Genomic DNA, 22,803 nt, shown 5'->3' with positions numbered 1-22,803 from the left:
GATGGGCAGGGAGTTCGATCCTGCTCACTATCCCCCCCCCCATCCCATGGGTCAACTTTGGCAGGTGGGTGGGACCCTGCCCTCACCTGTGAATCATGTTCTGTAGCATCATTATGATGCATTATTGAATTTATTATTCAGTAGGAGGTAAGTGATATATTATTAGGTGGCAACTGGCATTGTGCTTTTGCCTCCCAGAGCGATAATCTGTAATGCTTGTGTTTCAAAGCTGCATAATACAACTCAGTGTCAGAGACTGAATCAGTACAGAGTAAGGCCTTACCTGGGTGGAAGATGGGCAGGGAGAAGCGATGTCGCTGTTTGTCACTGCATAGTTGTAGATGGCGGTCGGCAAACGAGCCAGTTCTAAATCATGCTTAATGCTACCAGAGATATTTTTGTAGCCTGGACATTTTGTTGACTGGGGATTAGCTGTGTCATCTATGTGGTTGGTGGGAATGCTTGAGAGTGTGGTTTGTATAGGGAAGAGTGCTAAGGATGTATTTGGGAAAGGTTACAGGGGAAGCGGAGAAGTGTGGGTGCAGCTTCTATTTCAGTTATTTTGCTTAGCTGCTAATGATACTGTATATGTGCCATTTTACTATATGTTTGTGCTATTTCATGTTTATCTGTTATTTTTTAAATATTTAAAAGGATATTTTGTTGTCCTGTTCATCATGCTGCTTAACCTTCAATTGCAGTATCTGATGCTTTGCAATGTTCTACTGTATGTTTTAAAATAAATTATAAATACCAAGTGGCATATAAATGATGTAATTATACAATTAATCCTCACTATTACTAGTGAAACACACTGACTGGTCCAAATGCACGCTGGTTTTCAAATATGTTATTACACTTCTCCATTTGATAATATCAGTGTGGTGCTACCTTTAAGGGAGACATGAGGTGCAAAGTTGTTCTGTTTATTGCTCCAAGCAGCCGTTTCAGTGATTACTTTCATCTGACCCTTATCAGCGTCAAACCAGAAAGTTTACTTAAACTTACTTAAACTTACAAACATGCGCCCCCACAGCCATGGACATGCTGATACACAGGCAGACAAATAAACATTTCTAAACATTCCTGGGTGGTGGGCGAAAGCTTTTTCTGAGAAACAGATCTTCAGACAGTGAGAACCCATCACACACACAGGAAGCAGAGAGTCAATCTAAACATTGCAGTTTCCATACGAACCAGAAAACCATCAACTGTCGTCAGAAAGAGGGCAATGTGCAGTTTAAGATGTCAATAGAGTAAACCTAGCTGTTTGTCTGCTGGCTGAACCTCATCTTTGCCCACAGCTCCAGCTTACTGACATTTGAATTGTTATTGGAATGGGATGGACGTCCTCTTGAGAGTCGCTGTATTTCTGGGAATTCTCTCAACAGTATTACTGGTGGTGAAGTGGCATGTCCCAACAATTGCATGTTGGCTTTCCAAAGAACTTATTGCTCCAACTTCCTGAGTTCTTGAGATAGCAGGTGTCTAAAAACTCATTTCCATGCAAATAGTTTGTGCTGGCATTGCCAAATGTTATTGGGTTGTTGCTGTTTTTAAGCTCTAATTGAAATTTTTGAATGCTTTTGGCCAATATGTGTTTATGATGACAATGTTGCATGGCACTTTACTATGTGGAAAAAGTCAAAAGGGGCTTAAAATCTATAATATGTCATGCGGAAAATGGGGGGGGGGTGGGCTAAATAGACAAGGAGTATGCATTTGTTTCAGTTAAATGATGTACGTAGCTTTGTTATAGCATTATGTATGGACTGATATGATGCGCCAAAGTCTTCATGGCTTTGCAGAGGAATATGAAGAGATGGCATCACACGGATCTTGTGCATCGGATAAGAAGTAGGCAGCAAGGGGGGAAAGCTGGCATTGTTTACGGTGGAAATGCAACCTTTTTGGACTGGAGGGCACATTTGAAATCTGAGAGTGTGTTGTGGGTACCAGTTATCAACCAAGAGGTAGCGGGGAAACCCATGGGAGGCGGAACTCATTTAGCATCCTCCCATCTAAAAGTGGCTTTGCAGGTGAAGGCTGTTGAGAGGTGGTGAATAGGCTTGAATACCAAAACTCTGGAGATGCAACTTAGTGTCTTCCATAGACAAAAACCAAGTGTCTTTCATAGACTGTTGAATGTATTTGCTTTAATGCAAGCAGATGCTTCTATTTGAAAGGGAGGTCAGTCTCTTGATTTAAAGGTCCACTAATCAAGCTGAGGTGAAAGGCCTTCCCACCCACCACCTACTTTGGTCTTTGAAGCATTCTTTGCACACCATCACTGGGAACATTAGGAAGGCCTTTGGTACACGATGGCATTTCTCTATGTGCCAGAGGTTCTGGCAGATCAAAGGACACATCGCTTCAAATAGTTTGTGGCTTATCAAATGCTTATCCTAGAACTACTGACCTCTCAATCATTTATTAACAAACCTCCATCCAACAACCTTTTGCCTCATGTTGTCTGGGGGGAAACCGTTTACATGGTTCGAACAGTTTATACAAAAAAGGACCCAGATTCTGACCTTCCTGGGTTCACCCAGTTTCCTTGTATTAAAGAAGATTAATTAAAGAAACAAGCACAGTTTGCCTAAACTTAAGTGAAATATCTGACAGGAAGAGAGAAATTCTAGTAGTTATGCTACCAGTGCCCATTCATATGTCCCCCTTATCAACCCCTAGCGTGCAGTAACTTCTGAGTGTGCTACCACTGGCCATGGTACTTTCTTTGTTTTCAATTGAAGAGAGAGAACTCAGCTTGTGAAAAAGACCAAGGGGGAAGCTAGACACACTTTAAAGAAAATGTTGTAAAAATGCTTTTTAATTTTTTAAAGAAAAATATAGTGAATTTGCCATAGCTCACCATCGCCATCTAGTGTCACATTTGTATAATGCAATTTACAACACACTTAAAATGTTTTATTTGCAGCTGCATAGCTGAGTCCCAAGTTTTTAAAAGTAACTACTTTAGTGTGCTACTTCATAGCTAGTAGCTGAACTGTACAGTTAAATGGCTGCATATGTCTTTTTTGTAAACCTTTTGGGTTTGTTTGTTTTTTGCAATCAAGCCGTGTATAAATATTGTGAGATTAAACAAATAAACGAATTATGTGCAAGTCTTCTCCATATGCTTAGGTCTTCTGAAGAGGCGTACTAGCTTTTTGGAACTGTATGCAAGGAGCAGGGACTTATTGGTGGTGGTGCTGTCATTATGCACTTTGCTTTCCAGGGACGGAATCGGTTTATTAGAGGACCACTTGGCTTGTTCTCTTTGGCCTTCAGACTTTTGCATTTAGAAAGGCCTCTGGGGATAACGGGCTGAGACGGCTGGTTGATTGTAATGCTGCCATTCTGACAGCTGTGATTTCAGGGTGTTTGTTCTACTGCTTTGTATTGGTTCTTGTGCCTTTAAATGGATTTTAACTGGTTTTGCAGTACATAATTTTTCTCCTGGTCAAAAGTTGAGAAATAAATTGGAAATAAAAATATATTAGATTAAATTTAAAGAGTTCATCTCATTGATGGTGGTTAAATGTGTATTAAATTAAGCTGTTGCTATAGGCCTGTATATTTTCAATGCAAAGCACTTAATTAGAAATATGCATGGATGGGCAGTGGTCTAATCACATAACTAATGACCAGGGCCGCTCAGAATCTCCAGTCTTTGTTCATGTGGTAGAGTCTGTTTTGGACTGGAGCCACCATTTCCATCTCTGGCTTAACTGGATAATTTATATCTCCATATGCAGCAGGCTGCAAAGACAGACATATCATGTTCTATAGTGGCATTCACATTATCGCTTTTAGTGGACTGTCAGTTGTCATTGCCATTAGAAACCCTAATTTCTCATGGCCATATAATTTGATGTTTTGAATTACACGGGGCTTAGGCTCTTTATTTCCCCAAAGCATGACAGTTCCTGAATTAAGCTACCTCATATTAGGAGGACTTTTAAAAAAAGAAACAAGCCGTGAAATAGGAGGCTTGTTTTTAAAAGATTATTTTAAATAATCTATGGGTTTCCCCCCCTTTCTTTTTTACTTGCAGAGTAGCATAAGGAAGCTGAGCAGGGCAAAATGAAGGCAGGGTTCATGCTTGCTAGTAGAGGTTTAAGGGGTTCAAACTATCCTAAACATCTTTGCAGAAGCTTAAGAAAAGCTTGGCCTTTCACTCAGTATGAAAAAACCCCAAAGTGCTGCACCAACAAGCACAAAACAATCCTTCTGCAGTGCCACAAATCCAACTTAATGATGTAACGTTGGAAAGTGTTGGTCAGTTTTCCTACCTGGACTGTTATCTTTCCACAAGGCCAAACATTGATGCTGAAATCCAGCATCGCCTGAGCTCTGCAGCTTTCTTCTGATTGAATTACAGAGTGTTTGAGGACCAGGACATTCTTAGGGAAACCAAAATGCTTGTTTACAAAGCTATTGCACTATAAACTTTGCTGTATGCTTGTGAAATGTGGATCACTTATAAACGCCATATCCAACTCCTTGAAAGTCTCTGAAAAGTTTTACATATTACTTGGAAAGACAGGGAAACTAATGTCAGTTACTGGAAGAAGCAAAGAAAACCAGTATCAAAGTAATGATTCTTCAAGATCAACTTTGTTGGACTGGTGATGTTGTTCGGATGCCTGATTATCGTCCTCCAAAGCAACTACTCTATTTCCAACTTAAGAATGGAAAGTGAAATGCCGGTGGACAGCAAAATAGGTTTAAAGACACTCTCAAGGTAAATCTTAAAAAATGCAGTATAAGCATGGATAATTGGGAAATGCTGGCCTGCGAGCGTGCCAGTTGGATAAAAGCCTCTACCAAAGGCATCATGGACTTTGAAGAAGCACGAAAGGGAGAAATGTGCTAAGAGGAAAGCACGTTTGGCAACTCTCACCCAGAAACCTATGTCCCCACTGTGGAAGGATGTGTGGATCCAGAACTGGCCTCCACAGCCACTCACAGACACACTGTTAAGACCATATTCATGGAAGACAATCTTACTCAGCAGAAGTGATTGCCAAAGAAGATGAAGACTGGGGTGGGGATTTTGGGGGGCCCAAGTACTGCACTGACCATTGGCCCATACTCCAGAAACCACATGTCTGCAGTGAGAGTGGCTAACCCATAGTTTTACACATACAACACACATACAAAGACACACAGCTCTCTCTGTTTATCAAATGATCAATCTGATAACCAGGAAGGGAATGGTGTGCCTTCCCACTATGGTCTGGGCTGCCAGGAGAGGTTTAAACATTCCTATACAAATGTAATTAATTAATTATCCCTGCCCACCTCAGCAGTGCCTATTTAAACCCCATGCCCCTTTGCCATTGCTGTCAAAAAGATCAGTGGGATCTTGCAGGAAGAAGAAGAAAAATCTGGGATTTGCAGGTAAGTAATCCACCTTTGGATCGAACCATGAGTTGTAGCCAAGGCTTTTCCATTTATGTCAACCATTTACGTTCATGTTTCGCTAACCGCTCCTATCCACTGTGGCCCCTTGCAACATCTCCCCCCCCCCCAAAGCTGCTGCTGAGAGTTGGGGGACCCTCTGTACAGGAAATGATGCAGAGGGCTCCAATATCTAGGATCTCGAGTAGGGGGTCAGAGAAAACTGGGTGTGAGAGCAAAGCTGCCATTAAATACAATCCTCTGTTGCTTTAGCATCTCTGGGGTTGGATATGGGCATCAGTCCCACCAATGGCAGAAAAGGGGAGAGGTCTTCTGCTGATTCTCCCCACCCCAACTGCCAGCAGGATCATTCCACTGGGGTTTGTGGCTAGAGAAAGCCTTTCCGTCAATGGAAGGTGAAGTCCTTTGTGTTTTTAGACGTTGTTTTTAAATTATTTTAGAGTCACCACAACAAGCATTCCAGTATTCAAAGCCTGAGTCCCCCGGCAAGTTCTCATTATGTAAACCCTATGAAATGAATAGGAATGGCACAAGGGTAAAGTAGCAGGTCTTAGCAAGACCCCATTTACTAGAACTCCCTAGTTTTTGCTCTTGGTGTTTAACAACAAGAAGCATCTCCCAAAGTTAATTAGCTAACCGCCATCTGTTGGCAGAAGAATAGCCAAACTTTCAAAGCTCAGCCTTTTCTTCAGGCACATGACATCTTCTGTCTGGGAAAAAACGCAACACCTCAGATTTAATGACCTAAACATACAGAACGGGTAGATTAATTAACAGTGCAAACACTTCACTCATCTTTCAGGTAGATGACATTGTAATGATGTGCAAAAGACTTGTTAAGGTAGTATCAAGACTGCAATATTTTCATTGCTTAATGAACCTAGTTACCTATACAGATTCAGGTTTGCATGAATTTAATTAACCACATGATATCATTTCCGCCTGAAAAAAGCAGTGGTGTGAAGTTTGCAAGATTACATTCACTCAATACTGCAGATAAAAATGGTGAATGATATATAAAAACTTCTGGGACAGGAACCAGTCTTCTTATAGTGTACAAAGCGCCATGCACATTGAAGGCTTTTTATAAGCAAAAAAGAACAATTAAGTGGTGTATGATCCATTCCTGGGCCCTGGTACCAGAACAAAGAAACAATCAAGTTGTATATAAATTTAAACAAACAAACAAACAGGGGTTCCCAGATGGACCACCATCCAAACAGTGGCCAGATCCAAATCTGCTTAGCTTCAACAAAGTGACTACATCATATGCCTTTAAACCACACTGACATTTTTGTTGACTTTGTTGAAATCTCCAGCAATTGGTAAATTAAAGACAGAGGCCAGCAGACCTTTCAAAACTATGATTATTATGATGATTATTATTAGATTAAATTAAACTTGTTAGCCGCTTTCCACTCAAAGGTGCTTTGTGAGCTGTTGTGCAAACTGAACTGCTATTGACGGTCTACTACATGCTATCAAATTGCAAAGGCCATAGGCATTTTCACCTGCTTGCCTAGCCAAACGCAAAGGTCCTAGCATTCAGGCAGGGGGGATTCTGGAGAAAGTATATTTATGAAGTGTGTTATGCCAAAAGGATCTCTCTCTCTTTAGTGTATGCCAGGGGTAGGCAACCTAAGGCCCGGGGGCCGGATGCGGCCCAATCATCTTCTCAATCCAGCCTGCAGACAGTCCGGGAATCAGTGTGTTTTTACATGAGTAGAATGTGTGCTTTTATTCAAAATGCATCTCTGGGTCATTTATGGGGCACAGGAATTCGTTCAATTTTTTTTTCCAAAATATAGTCCGGCCCACCACATGGTCTGAGGGACGGTGGACCGGCCCATGGCTGAAAAGGGTTGCTGACTCCTGGTGTATGCTGACCATGATCTAGAGCCATGTGCGCACAGTGGCTCCCTGTTTTCTAAGAAGAGAAACAGTGGGGAATAAAATTACACTGTGCTCATTTTGAGATGATAATAGGAACCAAGGCAGCATGGGCCTTTTGGCCAGTGACTAGGCTATGACTATAACTAAGCTGCAGGACAGTGAACATTTACCTGGGAGTAAGCCCCATTAACGAAGCTTACTTCTGAGTAACCACGCATGGGACTGCATTGCAAGTATAAACAGCCCAGCATGTTTCGATGGGGTTATTTAACTACTTATTAACTAAGATATATTCCCTGTTGCTCATATTTATTAAGCGCTGCATGACAGATGACATCATCCTCCCTTAGAAACCTGTAATTTAGAAAACACAAAACATAACTGCAAGGGAAGAAAAAGAGAACATGGTTGGGGGTAGAAATTGTAGCAAAAGAAAAAAGACTTCAAGGACAGCCAAAGAATACAATACCATGGTGAACTGTTTGTATTTCATTGACTTTTACACCTGGGACATTGTCTTTGCAGAGTCTCAAAGAACTTTGACATTGTTTGTTTTTATTCCATTTTTTTTTGGGGGGGGGGAATTGTACACTGCTCAAGAAATTGCCATGTAGTTTTCAAGCAAAGTCTTTTCATCCAATGATTTGACTAATCTACTTTTAATGCTTCCCAAATTGGTGGTTATCAAACAAATAAAAGGTTGCGCCAACAGCTTCCATTATGTACAAAAGGAAGCAATCCTTTGCTCAGATCCGCCAGGGTTGGAGACTTACACTGACATACTAGCCCAGCTGAGGTGAGAACTAACCATTTGAACCAGGGATCCAGTGGGGAACCAGGGATCCAGTAGGTCTCCAGTTCAGATGGTTAGTTCTCTGCTTCAGATGGGCTAGTATGTCAGGGTAGGCCCCCAACCCCAGCCCAGCCAGAGATCTTCTACCACAAGTCCGCCATCTTGGCTCAGCTGGGTTTCAGCTGGCTGAGCTGAGACTGGCGGATTGTAAGCCATTGTAAGCCCTGAGAAAAGGATGGGGACGGGATGCTAGATTCAATGGTCATTTGGTCACATCCAGCACGGCTCTCCTTACATTGTTGTTATGAGAAAGTCCAATTGAACAAACCAAAGTTTACTTCTGAGTGGGCATGTATAGAATTGCACTGCAAATGATATACTGCATTCTTTACCATCCAATATGGAAAGCTGTGGCTTTGCACAGGAATGCTAAGAACAAAAAACATGCCAAAGCTCCCCAGGCACATATGGCAAATATGTTGTTCGCGTTCATCTGCACTCAGCTCACCTTTAATCTCTGACAACTGCCTGCAGTCAGAGTGACCTTAAAGCATAGTATTCTGAAAGGTGCCTGTTTGCCTGCCTATAAACAACACCTGGAGAGCAGAGAATCCCAGCAGCTGCCTCTGCCTCTTTATAGCTTTATTATCTTTTATAATACTGAAAACATTACTGCTGAGGCCAATCTGCAATCTCTGGTGGGTTTTGCAGATGGCTAGCAGTTGCATGTGCAACTTTTACAACTGTCATCAGAGCACAAAGAACAAATACAATCATAGGCACTTGCTGTTCTTATGTAACTGTGTTTTGGCTCAGGAATTGTTTCCGGGTTACCATTTCAGTATCAGTTGGGGCAAGGGATGACCTATATTTGCAATACGCTCGAGAATTGCTCTCTGCAGAAACCCTATCAAGTTTTGCTTTATTGTGAACTCTGTCTTGGTGGTTAAATGAAGGATAACCTCTGTAATCCTCAGTAACTGGTATTCAGAGCATACCTGTACTGGGCTATTATAGCCATCATGGCTAGTAGCCACTGACAAGAGTTACTCTCCATTAATTTGTCCAACCATGTTTGTGCCCTTTGCTATATCCTGTGGTAGCAATTCCATACAGGGCTGTCTTTTCAATTTGGCTGAGTGGCGTCATTCGCCACGGCGCCCGCCCAGCAGCGGGTCCGCCACCCTCCACTGACTCTGGAGTCTTCTCGGGTCTCCTCGGAGAAGGAGGCGCCATGCTGAAAGCCCCACAGAGCAGTGTCTGGCACTGGCCGTAGGCAGGGAGAGGATGGGAAGGAGGCAGGCAAGTGGAGGAAGAAGGCAAGGAGAGAAGCAAAAGCTCCCTCAACTCAGGCCCCAAACCCTGGAACCTACAGTGTTAAAAAAAGTGATCCCCTGTGTGTTCCTGATTTTGCTCCCCCCCCCCCCCCGTTGCTTTGTCCCATTTTCGCTGCAGGGGCCACTGTGAAAGCCTCTGTTCCCTGCGTCTGCGGCTGAGTGTAGTGGATTTCAGATTTTAATTATTTTAAAATATGTTTGCACGTTGTTTTAAGGTCTCCCTTATTAAAGCCAAGGATTGAGGTGTTAGGAGAACCTTAGAATGTGAGGGGGAAAGATACCATACAATGTACCGTATCAAACTATTTAACATGAATAACGCAGGTATTCTGAATTTAAAAAGCAATCAACATTGTTAAAAACAAGGTGTTACATAATAAGATAATAGTGTAAGTGTGGTGTCAGCTCCCTACAACTCCCTACAGCTCAACAACTCTGGGGAACCTTTCCTTAAAAAGGTCAACAACTTTGGGGTCCCCCCCCCCTTAACAAAGGTTGACAACTCTGGGAAATGGGTGGGGGTGCCAGAGGGATCTTTGCACCATGGCGCCGGATATGCTTAAGATGGCCCTGATTCCATAGTTGAACTTCTTTGAAGAAGTACTCCATTCACTGATTGGAAATGAAGCAGTGTGACTGCCCTAAAACCTTTGCAGGTCTATATGGGATTGCACCAGAGCACTCCATGGTATCATGAGCACAAATAATCATGAATGTGCAATGAAAAGGATGTCTGAGTGGCCCTAGAAGCAGACAAGCCAGACTGCCCAGGCAACCCTTCAAACAGATAGGTAAAAAGAGGACACATGGCTACCCTGAGATTAATGCCCACTGAGGCATAGATCTTACAAATAACAAGTAAGAGTTCGGGCAATAGCACTGCAGACTGCAATGGGTTGGAAGAGGAGAGGAAGAACAACCTTCATGTGGAAAACTAGCACATCAGAGAAGATATCAGGCTGACAAATATAATGTGTACACTAAATAAGATGCTATATATTGGAGGATGGGGACAAATAGAGCAAATTTATGGACATGGGGAGGGGGGAACAAAGAGAAAACTGATTTCGTGCTTTTGCATTTTAAAGATGTAAATGTTTAAACTGTGCTTTAATACCACTGTTGCCTCCTAAGGAAAGTAAGGTGCGCTTGTAACTGCCCTCAGTTGTCCTGCATTCTCAGAGTGCCACAGCCAGATGATGGCTCTGGGGACTAACTGGAATAGCATCACTTCCACTGTTGACAATGCACTAAGTCATTTTAATGGGTAAAATAGGTCTTTCTCCCATGCCGAGGTCTCACTCTCTTCACCTCAGCCTCTGACTGGCACCTGACTTCATCAATTGGCCATTTTTCTTTGCAAACCACGCATGGAATGCTTACTCTGACTGCAGCATAAAACTTCCCAGAACAAAGTGACCAACAGTGTCAGCACGTTTTTTAATGAGCAAAGCCCCAGAGTCCCTTCTCTGAATAGTTTATGAGCAAGTCAGAGTTTCTAATAAATGATTATCCTTTAAAATACAAAAAGCCACCCTGTGGTGTAGAAGTCAGGTTACATAGAACTACAAACACCTCAAAAATGGAAAATGTTTATTGCTCCAGAATGTGTACCAGTGCAAGTCTGTCCACAAAACATCTCCAATTACTCATTTGCCTCAGTACTAACTCTCTCTCTCTCTCTCTCTCTCTCTCTCTCTCTCTCTCTCCACACACACACACACACACACACACACACACACACACAGTGGTACCTTGGGTTACGAACTTAATTCGTTCCGTAGGTCCGTTCTTAACCAGAAACCGTTATTAACCTGAGGTATGCTTTCGCTAATGGGGCTTCCTGCCGCCGCCACCGCGCAATTTCCGTTCTCATCCTGGGGCAAAGTTCACAATCCAAGGTAACTACTTCCGGGTCAGCGGAGTTTGTAACCCGAAGCGTTTGTAACCCGAGGTACCACTGTGTGTGTGTGTGTGTGTGTGTGTGTAATATTTCAGCATATTTCAAGAATATCAACCTATCAGGAGGGGGAATAAAAATGACAGCCACAAAAATCCACACAACCACAACTAGCTTTGCCACACTTTTTGAGAATCAGAGTCGTGCCATCAGCAAGATGCGGAGTCAGCACCAATCAGCTGATTGGTGCTGATGACACTCTTTTAAAGGGGCTCAATGTGTGCCATTAGCTGACCAGCACTGAAAACAAGTCCTTTGGGAGTTGTCACCTGATGTCATAATGGCATTAGGCGATCAACAGGTAGGCAGCTCCACCCACCCATCAAAGTTGCCCCATGGAGGGGTAAGGATCTGGCATGTTGGCTGCATCCAGTTCCCTGCTCCTGAGGTAGAATGTAGTCATCATGGCTGGTGGTCATTGATAGCCATATCCTCCATAAATATCCTTTTAAATACCCTCCTTTATCTAACCCTCTTAAAAACTATAAGAATTTAAGTCTATATCCATTTTAAAAGTGAAACAAAAGATGTATTTGTTTTACTTCTTGAAAGAAAAATCAAGCATCTACTCAAGACTGCAAAGGGGGATCTGCAATCTCAAACTCAAGTAGTTTTCAGGTGCCCATGTCTGGGTACATAGTAGGTAATGATAGCCCCCACTGTTCTGCTGGCATACGTCTCCGTCTGTTGCTTATTGTATCATTAATTTGAGCAGAAGCATTTCTTTTCCATTTTCCCTTTTCTGTTTCTTTTTCTTTTGAGGATTCTCCCCCTTTCCTGAATAAATTTTCAATAAAAATCAATTAAAACTTTACCAAAACCCCAAAAAGCAAATATTGCACTTATAATACATTAATGTGTATTCATTCCCCCCAGTATTTACATAATGCCATTGCAGCAGAATTTGCTTCTCCTTATCACAGAATCGAGTGTTTTTGGCACGGACATCCAGCTCTGCCTATAGCTGTCTATCAAGATTTAATTTCCAGCAACTAATACTAATTTGGAGCACAATGAATGTGCCTATAGGTGCAAAGATGGGATATAAATAGACTTATAATAATAAAAAAACCTAATTAGCTTCTCAAAACAAAAACCAACTATATCCTACACAGCTGAAAGTGGTGCTTTCATAATTTGGAATTTTGCTTCAACCTGATTCCTGTAGGAACCTGCCTGAACATAAAAATGGATCCCTTTTAATAACTACTTTGTCTAGGTTTCCTGTCTCCTCTGTCATGAAATGACTAATTGCTAATTTCCAAACCTTTGAATGATTCCCAGTGCATCCCACTCACTAACTATGAGGCTGGTACACTACACATATACACTATGGGCTTCCAACAAACTCTTTACTCACTGTAAAAGACACCTGTGTTAGTTGTGGTTTCTCGTAATCCTGCAGTTTCTTCTTTACATGTCATAGAACATTTCTTCTGTACAGTGGGACCCTTGTCAAAAAAAGTTTTTTTTTAATCTCAAAGTATCTTCCGCTTCTTTATTGTCTACACCTGTAGTTTGGAGCCCTCAGGAAAGAAATATGGAACCAGTGTAGTGCAGTGGTTAGAGTGTTGTACTAGACCTGGTTTCAGGGTTCAATTCTCCCCTCAGCCAAGAGCCAGTGCTATCATTAGGCCAACTAGGCAGCCGCCTAGGATGCAGGCCTTAGAGGCATCTAAGTTGCCTTTAATGATTAGCCTTGGAATACATGAGGTAATAATAAAGTGCCTCATAGGATGCATAATGCCTTTACAACACCACATTCAAGGCACCAAAATAGGTCTTTTGGTGGGTGTGTTTTTAAAAAATTAAAACACTTAAAAATATAAGTGTCCTAATCTTCTAAGCAATAAAATAATATCAGCTGGCATGCTTATGTCTGGTAATCAACCATGGGGATTTAACCTGATATTTGCTCAAGAGGCAGTACAGATGTGGCATGGCTGTCTATAAAAAAACAGCAGTGCAAATCTATAATATTTGTATAGACATTTGAGCCTTAAACTAAATTATCAGAGTGAATCATGCTAATGGCACATTAAGACAAATAGATAAGTAACAGTGCACAGAATGTTCCTTTAACTGTTTTGTTGTTGGTGTTTCAAGTGGCACCAAGTCAGGATTAATGAAAAGAAAGTTTAACCTTGTACTGCGCCAAAGGCAAAATGCTGAGGGGTGAAATTGTTCTCCTGTAGGAACTTGTGAGGATGTGGCGGGGGGGGTGGGGGGGGAGAGAGAGAGAATTTCTTAATTTAATATGCAGAGTTTGCAGATGCTCCTGGCTATGCTGGAGAGCGTCAGTCAACCTTCCAAGACAGCTCACTGTAAATTGTATAAATACCTCAGAACAAGAGGAAAGGTGTCTCCAGTCAGGCAGCGCCGGATGTGTTTATGAAACCCTGATTTCAAGAGACACATGTTTATTTGACCTGTTCAGCAAAATGGAAGAGGCATTGCTGGGACAAAAAGGAGGGAAGTTTCCATTACTATGATTGCTGAAATGTAGTGCAGTTTAGAGAACACATGTGCTTAACAGTGGGGCCTTCACAAATCTGTATAAAAACTGGATGGAGAAAAAAGGAGGCAAGGGAACTAGGAATGGATGAGCAGGACACCAGGATAAACTCTTAGCATATGTACATGACCATTTCCCACTCTGAAATGGGAAGGGGAAAGATCTCCAGATGTTGTTCAACTCCCACCAGCCCCAGTTGTTGGCATCCATCTGTCTCAAGAGGCAATGGAGTGCTTCTCGTCCTGTTTGTGGCCTTCCCGGCCACATCACCATAGATCTGTAAAAGAACAAAAGCTAATGGTCCAATCTGTATTCCTGAGGCAAATCGATCTACGTACCAGCTCTCCTGAGTGAGATGCAACCCAGAACCTGGGTTGGGACTGGATACAAGGAGATCTAGAGTAAGGAGCTTGGCCTCAGCTAATGACAACTGAAGTGAGTCCAGCAACCAACCATAGCCAAGAACCAGGAAAATGCACTGGTTCAAAGGTTTGGGGATGTTGTGTCAGGCTCTGCCTTTGTTGCCTGATGTGCTTGCTGGAGGAAGGTATATAAATATAATTTTCATCTAAAAGGCCACGTAGATTTTCCATACGGGTCAGAGCTGATACAGCAGCAAGAGTATGGCTTACCTAATCCAATATAAAGCACAGTAAGCTACAGCCTATAAGTATCATGTTCATAATGTTAATAAGTTCACATGTCTCTCACCCCATAACATCCAGCAATAGCATATTTCAAGCAGACAATGGATAATGGAGATTTCCCTTTGAAAGGACTATCTAGCAGATGGATCCAACGGAAATAAGCCAGCTATGAAATCTTTGGCGAATTCCTCCGGACCACCATTTTCGTTTTCTAAAAATCTGAAACAGCTGGCAGTGGCAGCAGATAATATGCATTTGACATTTCATTAAAACTAAATTGGCAATTACAATAAGATAGTGCAGAAACTTGTTTTTCCCCCTCCTCCATGTGATATTTGAGCACTTCAAGTCCTCTGTGTTCCTTCAGTGGTTCTGAGAAACGATCGAGTTAAAGACTGTCTCGAAAAGAAGAGTTGACTTTGCATGAGCAAAGCAAATATCCGAAGCCCAAAAGGTTAATATGTTCTTCTTGCGTGCAATGAATATTTATTCATTATCTCCAGAAGGTGTTTATATTCTGTGAGACTTGGTAAGGTGCCTTTATTTGCCGTATGTCTCTTAAATGGAATGCTTAACCTGTATGATATTTAACACATTTGTCGAATGAAGGAAAATACACAGCGAGTTGTGTTTTTGAACAAACAACGTTGCAGTTTTAAATATTTTTTTTTTATGTATAGCACAGCAGCTGGAAAATAGCAGCTGTGAGTTAGGGCATATCAACAGCCACTGCTTGCTAACACTGTATGCCCTTTTGAGGGGCTCAGTCTCTAACCCTGTCAGAATGATCTATTGGGCTCGTCTAATAGACTGGCCATTTTTCCAGGGGGAGGAGACTTCAGAGACATAAACCACATTATAATTAAAGAATAGTGACATCTAATAATGAATTAATAAACCAACCAGTTTAATAACCTCAAGAGGAAGGAAGGAACTTGAACTAAATAGGAACCATTCATGAGGAATAAATACTTTTACCGGATATATTTTACTAGAAAAAACAGGAGTGTGTGCTTGAGGGAATATTTTAAAGTACATGATGTAAAACTATATTTAATAAAGTTCAGCCTAATCTTACCCAACAAAAAACAAAATCTGAGGTTGATTTCTTCCCACTGCTGGCGTGCATCCTTCAGTATGTGCCAGATTTCTAAAATTGTAAGGTATCTCAGGGAGGTGTCTTCCTATCCTCGTTTAATTTGCATGCTGCCTTTCCATAGTTTAAAACCATGCTCAAGGGAGCTTACAACATGAAAAGACTACATAATTACAAACATAACAAAAGCAGTAATAAACAATAAAACACATCAAAAAGTACACAACCATAATTGAACAGTTTCCACACAAGTCATTATAAGATCTAGAAATAAAGATACAAATAAATGACATCAATAACAACGCCCCCCCAACCTCCTTAAAAACACCCCAGCCCAAGTATCTGTTCAGCAGCGTCAGCTTTTGTAGTTGGAGTCAGTCAGGGCCCTGCCCTCTCAGGCCAGGTGGGAAAAGGCTTCCAAGGCAGGGAGCAGGTCTTCCAGAACTCACAGCCAATCTAGTTTTCTAGGGCAAGAGAAGGGGTACCAGGTTTGGTGAGTGAGACGAAGTGCACTATCCACCCAGGAGCAAGAGTTATAAGTAGCTGAAGAACTAGGAGCAGGGAATGCTAGTGTGGCACTCCAGGCCTCTCTACCAGACCCTTGAGATTCTGACCAGGCCATGGCCCTCACTGGCCTTGTTACACACGCTCCTAGATTACCTTTGTGCAGAAAACTCAGACCTTTATGTGACTGCAATGAGGCCCACTGTAAAAGGACAAGGCTCACATCCATTACTGCCCCCATGCTGCTCTGTGCTCCGACCTTACATACTACTGGCAAGCTAACCATGGAAGAAGGAGGAGAAGGAGGAGGAGGAGGAGGAGTAGTTTGGATTTGATATCCCACTTTATCACTACCCAAAGGAGTCTCAAAGTGGCTAACATTCTCCTTTCGCTTCCTCCCCCACAACAAACACTCTGTGAGGTGAGTGGGGCTGAGAGACTTCAGAGAAGTGTGACTAGCCCAAGGTCACCCAGCAGCTGCATGTGGAGGAGCGGAGACGCGAACTTGGTTCACCAGATTATGAGTCTACCACTCTTAACCACTACACCACACTGGCGCTCACTGGCTCAGTGGAAGATTGTCTATGAGGAAATACAGACTTTGGTTGCATAAATGCATCCCAGTGCTCAGGTATTCCATTTGTCCAGCTTTAGCAAAAGGGATTTTAAAAAGAAAATATATGTGTGTTTACAGTGTTTTTTTCTGGGGGGTACGCAGGGGTACACATACCCCTAAACATTTTGTGAATCTAAGTTTGGCCTCATTGAGGGGCAGTATTTCAATATGAGTAGGAAAAAGAGTACCCCTAAACATTTTTTTAAGAAAAAAGCACTATGTATATATCATAACACCGAACTGAACTACAGGCAGTAATATATGTTGAGAGTTTCATGACTACAGGAAGATTAAAGAAGCCAGCACAAATAAACTAGGTTTTCTTTTTTAATAACTGCTCTAGACAGAAGCGCTGTCTTGCCAGCCCCAGCCCAGGAAGAAAACAAACTGCTCGGTCAGCAGTGTGGTACAGCAACGACAACAACAACAGAAACCAGTGCCATTTTCGGATGTATCAACAGCAGCATCATTTCCTGGCCTTGGAAAATTATATTATTTGCTCTGTCCATCCATCAGGAAAGGACTTTGTCAAGCTGGAAAATTTCAGGGGAGAAAATAAAAAGGTTTTCATAGGCCAGAAGACAAATCCCATGAGAACAGGTTGAAGGAACGGATTACACTAAGTGTAAAGAAGATTAATTGGGAGTATATGTTGACAGTTTAAAATATATAAAGTACAGTTACTCCTTTCCAAGAAGTTCCTCCTTAACTACTGTTTTGGTTCGGCTTGCACAACATTTTGTTTTTGGAAAAAAATTATAGGAGAAAAAACAATTGGATATACATTTGAAAAACTTAACACGGATTCTTTCCTCTCAGTCACTTGACTGCAAGCTAAGCTTTCAGAATGTGAAGATTTGGAGTCTTCAAATATTAATCTGTTACAGCCCCAATGGCAAGGATTACTTCAGTATAAATTATAGGGTTACCACCTACCCATAAGCTGAAGTAAGTTGAAGCTGCGGTTGTTCATTAACCCAAACTACATAGCTGAAAAAATGAACAGCTTTGCCCCAAACCTGCTGCTCCAGACTAGAAGCTCTTGATTGTTTGAGAAAGAAGAATAAAATGACCATGTTCCTTGTTTTAAACCAAAGAAATTCCATGCAGTCTTTACAAACAAGTTTACAAGAGTTACTGCAGAGAGTCAGATTCCCAGCATAGCCCACAGACTCCAAAAATGTTGTTTCCTCAAGTTGAATTAATCACTGGAAGAAATCCATCAAAACTGGAACAAGATGCACAGCTACGTCATTCTTCTGAGATTTTGTGCGCCCGATTAACCTGCCTCACCCACCGTCCTAGTTTATTATATTTTCTCTTCAGGAAAAGTCAATATGAATCTGCAAGTCTATAATTCTTCATACATATGAAGTCCTGGTGGCTCTGGATATGAGTAATGGGATACAGCAGCGTTCGCCTCTTGAGTCAGTGCCTCAAATGTAGTCTACATTGGTTATGCATGAAAATCATTATTTTTTAAAATGCCCATTCTGAAGTAGTGTGGAGGCCTCTGTTCCACTGCTAGCGTGGGGTGTGTGGAAACCTGTGTCTAACTGGCATTGATAGATTTTCCAGAGGTCTGAAGGCATTAGGGAAATAGAATTTTCTCTCCCCCCCCCCAAGAGGGCCAAGGGGTCTTGGAATGGCATATGAGGAGAAACCTCTTACTTCCTACTGACTATTCCTCAGTAACAAATCTTAATCCCTAGGGCTAGGTTATCGTGATACATTTCCAAAAGTAATGTGTTTGGTTCAGAACTTAAGCCCTCACATTTCTGGACTCTCTCCTAGAGAAAAGAAAGAAAGAAAAGAAACATATTAAAGGCAGCTATGGGCCATTTAGTTCTTCCAAATAACAACCGCTGCTTTATTGGCAAGATTATAAAGCTACGGTGGGCTTCGGATCTCACAAAATTGAACTGTCAGCATCCGTTCAGTGTAAAGTCCACTCTGGCTAGAGCCGCTCTGCACTGACAAACCTTTGATTCTAAGCTCTTGGGGCAGCGAGCTGTTATTTCTGCTCAGGCTGTGTGTATTCACTGTGCTGCATAAATATAATAACTTTAAAATAACAACTGATCTTTCCCAGGCATTCCTGCAACAATCTCAGCTCAGCACCCAGCACTAATTGCTATGCTTTTTGCTGTGTATTATACTTGTGTTTACTTAATAGGGTTTGTATTTAGGATGTGTTTCACACGCTGCAGTTTAGCGTGCATTCCATGCACTGTGTGCCCTATTTTTTTAACAAAGCACTGTACAAATCTCAACCTTGCTTCAGACCCATCATCTCCCCTTCCCCAATGTTTTAAAGGGCTTTTTTTCCACTTAGCTGTGATTCCTACATAGCAGGGGGGTAGAGTAGATGACTCTTGGGGTCCCTTCCAGCCCTACAATTCTATGATTCTACAAACTAGTTTCCATGTGAAAAAAGAGAAGTTAAAACTGATTAAACTCACATTTAAGCCCACCTGTGTACAGATGAAGGCAGATGCGAATAAAGTAGCACCTCTCTTTTTTTACAGGGGTGGTTTGCCATGACAGTGATGTATCAGTGGGTTTGTACAGCAGCAGAACATCCCATTTTCTTCTAGAGTTGGTCAGTCACCTTCATCTTAAGAGAGCCAGTATGGCATAGCGATCAGATTGTCAGACTAGGAACTGGAGGACTAAGGTTCAAATACCCACTTGGCCACGAAGCTCACTGGGCGGCCAATCAGTGCCTCTGAGCCCAACCTGCCTCACAGGGCTGTTGTGGGGAGAGGGAGAACTCTGTACATCACTCTGGGCTCCTTGGTCTATCAAGGCAATTAATTAACATTTCCTTCTGCTTTACCAGTGTGGAAATGGCAGTCCTTCAGGTTAGCAATAGGTTATCGTGTTTCATGGAAGTATAGTGGTACCTCGGGTTACAGACGCTTCAGGTTACAGATGCTTCAGGTTGCAGACTCCGCTAACCTAGAAATAGTACCTCAGGTTAAGAACTTTGCTTCAGGATGAGAACAGAAATTGCATGGTGGCAGTGGGAGGCCCTATTAACTAAATTGGTACCTCGGGTTAAGAACGGACCTCCAGAACGAGTTAAGTTCTTAACCCGAGGTACCACAGTATCAGGAAGATTCAGGATCAACTGCATAAAAAGCCATTGTAACACGGAAACCTTTAATTTTGTTAATTTCAGTGAGGGGACTGGAGGGTTTTTTGGTTGTTAACCCCCCCCCCCCGATTGTTATCACCTTGCAGGGCTCAGTTTAATACAGGGTTCTGCCCTCAGACCTGGGACGTATAAAACAATAATAAAGAGAAGAGAGAGGGTTTGAACATGTACAGAGTGCCTGTATACACCCCAAGTGGGAGCAAAGGGCTTCACAGAAGGAAGAGAAGACTTCAAAGCAGGTTTGGATTCTGCTGTGTCTCATGAGATGTTCAGCTCTGGTGGCATGGAATGGGGAGCGGTGTGGTGTTGATATGAATTCAAAAGAGTGCATGGGGGGAGCAGTTTTGCTGTAACTTAAATCCACAGAGAGGGCTGTCCAAGTTTAGTGAGTGATGGTTCCGTGGAAAGAAATGGCTTGTTAGAAAGAATTAATTGGTATGTGTTAACAATTGGCATAGCAGGGAGGGGATGTTAATCGCCAGCCAATACTCATCCGTTTACTTTGGCACTGGGAGCATGTCGCATTTTGCTTCTGCCATTTCTGGAAACAATAACTCCGGGCTCTGTTGCCAAACAGATGAACAAGGCAGAGATTTAAGGTATTACGTTTCGCCACTGTGTGTAGCTGTGTATTAGGTTTTTAGGCATGAGACACCAAAGATAACACGAGACGGTAAGCGCAGCACAAGGCAAACCTCCAGTTGCTTCCGTACCGTCGACTTTAATCCTGTTAGCATATTGTGACATAAACGTTTGCAAGACCCAGCCTGACACCTGGCAACGGGATGCTTTAATTGCTATTCAACTCGATGCTTCCACTGGGATAGCTGTGGTTACTCAGAGCAAACTCACTTCGTAAATCTGATGACTGAATAATAAAGAGAACGTATTCCTCTTCAGCCATAAATTGCAGTCGTTAGGTGGCAAATATATCTGCATAATTTTTAACATTCTCCCACATAAGAGAAGAAGTCTAGTGTCATTACAAGGGGTTGAGAGGATTTCCACTGTTCCTTTCTTTTATCATTTCTCTAGTTTGCTCCACCCTGCTTTCCATGCCTCCTGAATTCCTATGTAAATCAGGAGAATTTCTGAAAGAATTCCAGAATTGGAGCATGTGCTGTTTCAATAAGCAGCAGGTGGTCTCCTAACACACACATTAGAAGAGGTGACTCATTACAATGTTTAAAAAATTACTTCCTTTCCCATAAGATTTAATGAGACTCTTTGCTATGCTCCATGTATAGGAGCCTTAAAGGAAGGTAAAGGTAAAGGACCCCTGACAGTTAAGTCCAGTCACAGACGACTCTGGGGTTGTGGCGCTCATCTCGCTTTACAGGCCGAGGGAGCAGACATTTGTCTGCAGACAGCTTTCCGGGTCATGTGGCCAGCATGACTAAGCGGCTTCTGCTGCAATGGAACACCCAAACCAGAGCAGTGTACAGAAACACCATTTACCTTCCCACCGGAGTGGTACCTATTTATCTACTAGCACTTTTGGTGCTTTCGAACTGCTAGGTTGGGAAGAGATGGAACCGAGCAACGGGAGCTCACCCCATCACGGGGATTCAAACCACCGACCTTCTGATCGGCAGTCCCAAGATGCTCAGTGGTTTAGACCAGTGTTTCCCAACCTTTTTTGGGCAAAGGCACACTTGTTTGATGAAAAAAATCTCGAGGCACACCACCATTACAGCCCCATGACGTCAGCGCGCAGTGTCACGCCGGGAGGGACGCACGAAAGTGTAAGTTTCAATTTTTCCCCCTCCCCCTTGCCGGGGAACCTCCAAGCTTTGGGGGTGGGGGGGGGAGGAGGCAGCAAAGCGAGGCAGGAAGGAGAGCGCGGCTTGGCTGGGTGAGCTTTGGCAGGGGCAGGGAATGAGAGCCGCGAGGCGGGCGCTGCGGGCAGAGGCGCTGCCTGCCGAGCTCGCAGGCTGCCAGGCAGGCAGATGGCGAGAGCCCCGCGCTGGGCGGCCTCTCCTCACCGCCGCCGCCCCACCTCTCGCCGCCCGACTTGCCCGCCTCCCTCCAGGCAACATCTCGCGGCACACCAGGCAACATCTCGCGGCACACTAGTGTGCCGCGGAACAGTGGTTGGGAAACACTGGTTTAGACCACAGCACTACCCACAACCTAAAAGGAGCCTTATGTATGCACAAAAGACATGGTCTCTTTTGGTGATGGCATCCTAATCAAGGAATGCCCTCCCTCCCCCCCCCAAAAGCAATATTTGGGGCAGGCACTATTTTTTCAGCACCCAGTCAAAACCTGGGTGTTTTAGATTATAATCTATAACACCCAGATTAGTACAACCAGGTGTTTTAGGTTATAATAATTATTTTATTATTTATACCCTGCCCATCTGGCTGGCTTGCCCCAGATTGTAGTATTTTCAACTGGTTGAGGGGTTTTGTTCCTCTTCGTTTTATTGCATTGTTGTTTTGTATTTAGAATGCGTTTGTAATTTTGAACTCATTCATATTCAGCCCTGAGATCTATTTGTAAAGGTTGGTTTATACAGTTAAATAAAGAGGGTTCATTTAAAAATATCAAGAGAATAAAGATGTCTTAACCTGGTGCTTAAAACAACAATGCAGGCATCAGATGAATTTCCCTGGGGAGGCAATTCTCTAAATATTGAAAAAGCTCATTTGATGTCCTCCTGTACATTGGCAAGGTACCGCACAAAAAGAATCCTGTTGTGAGTGAAGATTTGATCCCATTTATTGCTTTTCTTCTGTGTGCCTGCCAATGCACACATGCTCATTGATAGCATAGACATATAGAGTTTTCCCAGAATGCACATAGAACTTCACATGCTTCATATAAATAATTTGTAGAAGCAGTTGCTGAGA

General features: G+C 42.6%; 1 long non-coding RNA gene across 1 annotated transcript in view; it reads left to right on the top strand.

The window, feature by feature from the left end:
• Positions 1-1,144: 1,144 nt before the first annotated feature.
• LOC308586448 overlaps positions 1,145-22,803 on the top strand; it is a 47,760-nt gene continuing 26,101 nt past the window's right edge. The window contains exon 1 of the long non-coding RNA XR_014007874.1: positions 1,145-1,430. This is a non-coding gene — a long non-coding RNA (uncharacterized lncRNA). The remainder of the gene's footprint in view (positions 1,431-22,803) is intronic.

The sequence above is a fragment of the Podarcis bocagei genome, assembly GCF_964188305.1.
Source record: "Podarcis bocagei genome assembly, chromosome: 4".
NCBI classification, from domain to species: Eukaryota; Metazoa; Chordata; class Lepidosauria; order Squamata; family Lacertidae; genus Podarcis; species Podarcis bocagei.
Note: the sequence above shows the minus strand (reverse complement) of the source record. Positions and strands in the feature narration are given on the sequence as shown.